This window comes from Oratosquilla oratoria, chromosome 14, assembly GCF_046742065.1.
Source record: "Oratosquilla oratoria isolate Oo_2021 chromosome 14, ASM4674206v1, whole genome shotgun sequence".
Classification (NCBI taxonomy): Eukaryota; Metazoa; Arthropoda; class Malacostraca; order Stomatopoda; family Squillidae; genus Oratosquilla; species Oratosquilla oratoria.
This window is the reverse complement of record NC_134790.1, coordinates 47,230,465-47,237,964: the sequence shown is the minus strand read 5'-3', so window position 1 is coordinate 47,237,964 and position 7,500 is coordinate 47,230,465.

The window sequence follows — 7,500 nt, the reverse complement described above, 5'->3', positions numbered from 1 at the left end:
AAATGAAACCTGGGCAAAATAAATTAATATACAAACGAATAAACAAACAAATAGATACATAGACAAATCAATGAATAAATAAATGTAAAGGGTAGATACTGTAGAAGGGAAGACCAAAAACCTTGAATAGGGAAGGAAGAAAGAGATGAGAGGAAGAAGAAGAAAGACGATGAGAAGTTGTAAACCTTTTTATTCCTAAACACGACACAGAAAAAGGAAGAAGAAGAACAAAAAGAAGAGAAAGACCAAGTGTATCGTCACGAATGGGGAGATGAAAAAGAGAACAAAAGAACACGTGAACGTTTACTTGAGTGAAGAAAAAAAGAAAACGAAGAAAAACAAGAAGAAAACAGAACAAGGGAGACGAGAAAGAACAAAGGAATATGGAACGCATTAAAATGGAGAAACGTTCAACCCCGGTATGTTCACATGACAAATAAAATCTCCTGGCGGCAGCCTAAATAATATAAGTGCAACAATATACTAAAGTTGCCAACAATTTCAATTCGGTGACGCATTGTGCTCGTTACAACATGGTGACGTTTTTAATAAGTTCCGTTTAATTAACATCATTCTGCTGAGGAGCGACCACCCAGCTAAACGGCGTCACCAGCGACAGTGACCCCTTGTCACGGACCAGGTGTAACCCTTGACTGAATAAAGCTTTCTGATGGTTATTAACTATACCATACATCATCTTGTAATGGTTCAAGAAAATGTCGGAAAGGTCTCTTGCAAGACAGGGTATCAGGAAGCCTATTGGAAGAATTAACAACCATGGGGTAGGTGGTAGTGGTTGTAGTAGTAGTGGTATTGGTGGTGGTTGTTCTGGTGATGCTGTAGATGGTGGTGGCTATTACGATTGTGGTAGTGGTGCTGGTAGATATGGCGGAGATGGCAGAGGTGGCGCAAACATTGGCAATGAGAGTGACCATGTTGCCTGTGTAGGCGTGTCGTCAGCACTGAAAAACACGTGCCCGGGCCGGAGGTATGGGATGTTCACATGTCCGCGCGGTGGGTCCTTTTTCCCCGTCGACTCCCACCGGTGCATCCGCACGCGCAAGAGCACGCGCATCAAAGGCTGCGACAGCCCAAGGCAAACACTGAAGGTGGGCAGAATCAGAAACGAACGATAAAGAAAGACAAAAAAACACAAAGAGGAAATGGATGCGAAAGGGGAATTTAATCCCGGAGATTAGGGACTGAGGGGAGAGACAAGGGGAGTAAAGAAAGAGTGTGCGTGTGAGTGTGTGTGTGTGTGCGTATGCACGTGTTTGTGTGTGTGAGTGTGCATGTGTACGTGTGTGTGTGTGTGTGTGCGTGTGTGTGTGTGTGTGTGTGTGTGTGTGTGTGTGTGTGTGTGTGTGTGTGTGTGTGTGTGTGTGTGTGTGTGTGTGTGTGTGTGTGTGTGTGTGTGTGTGTGTGTGTGTGTGTGTGTGTGTGTGTGTGTGTGTGTGTGTAAAACAAGAATATGAGGAGACCACAAAGACTCAGAAAAGGACGAAAGAGTCGGGGGAAAGTTGAGGATGATGTGGCAGGGTGAGGGTCAAGTTCATATGATGAGGCCAATTGTACGTCTCGTGGTGGTTCGGATAAAACTGTGGAGCATACGCCAGAGGGCGCGTAGCTGGAATCAACGCCATCACCTTTGCCTTTCGTGCTAGGGCTGCTGGGGCAAGGGACAGTATCTTCAAGAAATTAGAGATAGGTGCGGGATACGAACTCGCGGCTAGGAACACGAGATACCGGCAGGCTTCTGAATGTGAACAGTGTAGAGAGAGAATGACGAGAAACCTTGGGAATAGAAGGAACAAGCAGGAGTAGCGGTGGAGACAGCTGTAGGGAGATTGAGGGAGGATTAAGAAGAGGGAGTTGCAGGTAAAGGGGGTCTAGACGAAGAAAGGGTTGGGGGCGGGGAATAATATTCTTGTCGTGGGATTTGAGGGCAACTGGAAGGAGAAGTAATCGATTAGGGGGAAAGGATTAACGTGTGAGGGGTTAGGAGTAGAATGGGGGGCGAGAAAATGAACTTTTGAGGGGAAGGGGGTGGTAGGGGTGGGGGTGAGGGAGTGGCGGAACGAGAGAAAATCGAAAGACATATGATGAAAGGATATTTCGGTGAAGGAAACAAGGAGAGGAGAAAGAATGGAGGAAGGGGAAAGCAAAAGTGTGTGGTAAGACAAGGTGGAAAGAGGAAAAGATGGAAGCAACTAATAAGTGAAGGGCAACAAAAAAAAATTAAAAGAAGGGGTCAGGAAGAATGAAGTTTGGTGAAAGACATAGAGAGCGAGAGAAACTGTTACATAAGAAAAGACAGAATGAAGAATGGAAGGCAATGGTAGGACCTAAGAACGAGGAGGACTTGAAGGGAAAGAAGGAAGAATAAAGGGGAAGAAGAGGAGGAGGAAGCACTAACAGCTGCAGCGCCAACTACATCCCTTAGAATCTTAGATAATAACCTGGGTGAAACGAATGAAGAAGAAAAGAAACCTCGAGTTAATCACTACATGTAGGAAGGGATATCGAAAAGCCCAGTCGTCCGTGCGTGCGTGTGTGTGTGCGTGTATTTGTGTGTGTGTGTGTGTGTGTGTGTGTGTGTGTGTGTGTGTGTGTGTGTGTGTGTGTGTGTGTGTGTGTGTGTGTGTGTGTGTGTGTGTGTATGTGTGTGAGCGCGCGCGCGTGTATTGTATCATCAGTGCAAGTACGTTAACCTAATGGGGTTGCATTCTGAGGAGGTTTGACTTACACGTAGAGCGAAAGGGGGAAAGGGTGAAAGAAGGGACGGCAACGGAAAGGGAGGGAAAGGTTCATGTTGGAGTGAATGGTGGAAGATGGAGGGGGAGACAAAGGTGGAGCGAAGGGACACGGTTTTCTCAGATGGGTAATGCTGGTTGGGGTCTGAATTGAAGGGGAGGGGTTGTTTGGGGAGAGGGGGAGGGTCTGATGAGCCATTTCGTTGGGGGGGAGGCATGCAGTAGCAGTACCAGGGGGAGGAGTGAGAGGAAGAGGGGGGGGGAAGGAAGAAGAGAAGGGGGAGAAAGAAGAAGTAGAAATAGCAGAAGGAGGAGGAGGAGTGGAAGGAGAAGGAAGAGTAGAAAGACAGGAAGGAGGAAGTGGAGGAGGAGGGAGGAGGAAAGGAACTAACGAAGAAAAAAAAGAGAAAGAAAGTGGAGGAGGAGGAGGGGAAGGGAGAGTAGAAGGAGGAATAGGAGGAGGAAGAGGAGGTGAAGGAGGAGGGGTTGAATGAAAAAGGGAAAGAAGAGAAGAAGGAGAAGGAGATAAAGGAGAAGGAGGAGGAGGAGAAAGAGAAGAAGAAAATGGAGAAGGTAGAGGGGCAGGAGAAAGAGAAGGTGAAAATGGAGATTGATAAAGAGGAGGAGGGAGAAGGAGGAAGAAGAAAAGGAGGAGAAGGAGGAGGAGGAGGAGGAGGAGGAGGAGGAGGAGGAGGAGGAGGAGGAGGAGGAGGAGGGGAAGGAGGAGAAGGGGAAAGAAGGGGGGGGTAGGTGAGGAGGTGTATCGGCGAAGGCCCCCAAGGGACCACTCCGGAAGAGGACCTAGCAACTGGGCCCCGCTCAGTGTCACTATGAAGTATTAAGGGCCCGGTCTGCGACGGGATGAGCGTCGCGTTGGGGCCTCCTCGAGTGGCCTCTAGAGGGGAGCGGGTTCAACACCTTCAACACGGAATTTTAAGTCTCCTATTATGGCTAGTGCCGCCAGGTGATCTTCTTCCAGGAAGCGGAGTCTAGATTGATCGAGACACCATTCTGTCCCAAATATGCTTCAAAGGTGAATAAAATCGGCCGGCGACGACGCCAAAGTACTGAAAGGTTAAGGAAAGCATTCTAATTGTATCCAATGCTCCTTTCATGTCATCCACCAATCTTATTCTGGGGCTTCCTCTAAAGTTCACTACATCCATTCCTGCTCTACACATTCGTTTTGGTAGTTTTTCCTCGTTCATTCTTTCTAATTGCCAAATCATTTCAGGCCTCTTTAATCTACTATATCTACCAGCTCTCTTTCCAACCCCGCTCCCCACACTCCACCTAACCTTTTCTATCTATCCTCGTTACAAATAATATAAATATGATTACAAATAGGAATATAAATAGGATTATAAATATAAATATAAATATGAATATAAATATCAATGCATATATAAATATGATTATATATATGAATATGAATATGATTATAAATACATATATAAATATGAATATATACACATGAATATAAATATAGATATAAATAAAGTATAAATGCAAACAAAAATACGAATATAAATATAAATACAAATATAAATATGAATATGAAAATTCATACAATTATAAAGTAAAACTAATACAAGTAATATACACGACATAAATAACATCAACAACATAATAACAATATAATAAACAGTAATACAGGGAATATAGATGATAGATATACCATGGGATGGTATACGAAGTCAAACCTGAAAAGAAACAAAAAATTCAACAGACCACGTCGTACTTAGCAGGAAATTTAAACACCATAAACATGACGCGATGCACCATGGGTGACATGCTGTGCGTGTGGCGTGACACGAGTAACCTGTTACGTGTGTGGCGTGGAGCCGTGACGTACTACGGGCAACTAGCAACGGGGACCGTAAATCGATGAGAGGGGTATGGGCGTGAGGAAAGGCGTGAAGGCGCGGCGGATGTCGAGGTGAGATGGAGAGGGCGCGGGCGTGTTGAATTCAATATGGGCGTGGTCAAAAGTGTCACGGCGTGGGTGTGAGGATGGTATAATGAATATGTATACGACATGATGGGCGTGACTGTCATGTGATGGCGTGGATATAGTGGATCATGCTGGGATAGAGCAAAATAGGCGTTTCTGACATGACACATGTTTTCGTGTACTTGGCAAGAAGAGACGAACACAAAGGTAAGGGGGAGGGGCTGGGGTATCCCATGTACAGTAGGTGGGTGGTCACACTTAAAGAACTCAAATGGTTTTATCAAGGAAGGAGTAAGTATTACATAATATGTCACCTCGAGGTGACTGATCGCTTGAAGCCGTGACTAGTTCCCCTTGAGTCAAGAACTTAGGGAGAACGTAGAGATGGGGGTGGGTGGGTTGAGTAGGCAAAGGTGATAGGATCCTCAGGAGAGGGCCAAGATGGGTGTGGAAGGGCATGCGAGAGTGCCGAGTGGGGGTTCCAATTAAAGGCAAGAGCGCCAAGGAAATGAACCGCTAATCCAATTTCACCACCCAACAACACTAATGGTACAGCGCGTTGTAGCGCGTTGCAACGTGACCCGGCGCGACGGGTCATTTCTCACTCTCAGGAGGTCCCGTGGAGGGGACAACGTGGCCGATTTGTGAAAGCTACTTTGAATGACTTTAAATGCTCACAGCATCCAGCATTTAGCCCAATTTCCTCACCTCAAGTGAATTTCACGAGTTCACGAGTCTCTCATTCACTCGTGAAACCATGTATCATCAGTAATGACACGCACACGCACATATATATATGTATATGTACATATTTATATATATATATATATATTATATATATATATATATATACATACATACATATATATACATACACACACACATATATGTATATACACACACATATATATATATATAAATATATATATATATATATATAGTGTGTGTGTGTGTATACATATATATATATATATATATACATATAGAGTGTGTGTGTGTGTGTGTGTGTGTGTGTGTGTGTGTGTGTGTATGTGTGTGTGTGTGTGTGTATATTTATATATATATATATATATATATATATGTAAATGTATATATATATATATATTTATATATATATATATGTATATACATATATATATATATATATGTATATACGAGAAACTCGCTAGTGGACAGCGACATTAATCAGATAATTTTATGACTGTCGCGCAAGGACTCGAACCTGCGCGACAGTCATAAAATTATCTGATTAATGTCGCTGTCCACTAGCGAATTTCTCGTATGGTTACAATGGCGAGAAGCGTGAAAAGGATTCGATCTGGTCCTTACCCCTCCCACGAGCGTGCTTGGTCGTATGGTAAAAATGAGAATAGGGTTGCAGGTAGTGACCTTCTCAATCTCGAGAACCAGTAAGTGTTCTGAGTTCGTACGATTTTAAGCATCAGTGGTCGAGCGGAGTAAGGCGGCAGTCATGGGGGCCTCTTGTCGTCATGTACAGCGCAGGTTCGAGTCCTTGCGCGACGGTCATAAAATTATCTGATATATGTATATATATATTACATATACATGTATATATATATATATATATATATATATATATATATATATACATACCAGACAAGTGGGCTAATAAAGAATCAAATCACCCATGGATCAATGGATCATTTGGGCCTCCTGAGATTCTTCGTTTTTCTTTTTCTTCTTACTTTTTCTTCGTGTGATGTCACTGTAAATAGAAAATCTGGTCGGTGTTCACGGAGGTTACGTAAAGTCTAACCATGTGGTGCTAGTCTCATGCCACCCTTCGAGAACAAATCAAATTCCATATCCTTAGCAAATTGCTAAAGAAAATGCCTGCTGCTTCATTTCAACTCAATCTTGACGCTCGCAATCTTTTGTAATTTTTTCTTTCTGACAAAACATTTCCATTAATGAAATATTTCTCCCTAGGAAGGTTATCATCTCCGAAAATGTTATATAAAAGGCATATGTCAATTTCTCATATAATCCTGCTCAGACCAGTCCCGAATTATAGTCTTGCATAATTCAAGGTAGTGCTGAGGATTTTCTTTGAAGGCCTTACTTGCTTTTGCTAGTTCATCTCTTCATCCACTTTTTTTTTTTTAAGACTATCCTAATGTTAGTTTTTGATAATGTTATTCATAGTGACCCTGAAGGGTTGGAAGAAATAATTGCACTCGACACCCCCTCCTCATTCACCTGAAGAGAATCGTCTGTCAGTAGAAAATCACTGATGACTTTAGAACTTTATTCATAACACTTATGGTCAGCCAGAAGAAACTATCTATGTGCTGATAAAAGGTTTGGAGAAATCATTTCAATCGAGACTTCCCCCTTCACTTGAAAAAAGTCGTCTGTCGAGTTCCTCTCTTACTACCCCTCTTTCGGTTCTGACGAGACATTCATTATCTCATTCTGGCTTCTGCTTGACGATTTTACTCAGCTTTGAGGAACCCGAAGTCACGAGGGATTAATCTGACATCAAATCACCCTTTGAATAAATTCATCAGACATCAAGTAAAATAAAAACTCTAAAATGTCACCTCAGTGCTTAATCTGCAACTAGTGCGAAAGCCTTGGCAACAATCTCAACTATGCATCACGATCCTGTTGCAGCTTATCAACGCAGTCTTACACCTAACGGCAACAGGAGGGTCATGCGACCAACGTGCTGCTGCAATCAAAACAGCAAAAACCGCCAGCGCAGCTGTTCCTTCAAGCACGGCAGGATTCTGTTCCAACAGGATCTTTGCAACAGATCAAACCGTGGCC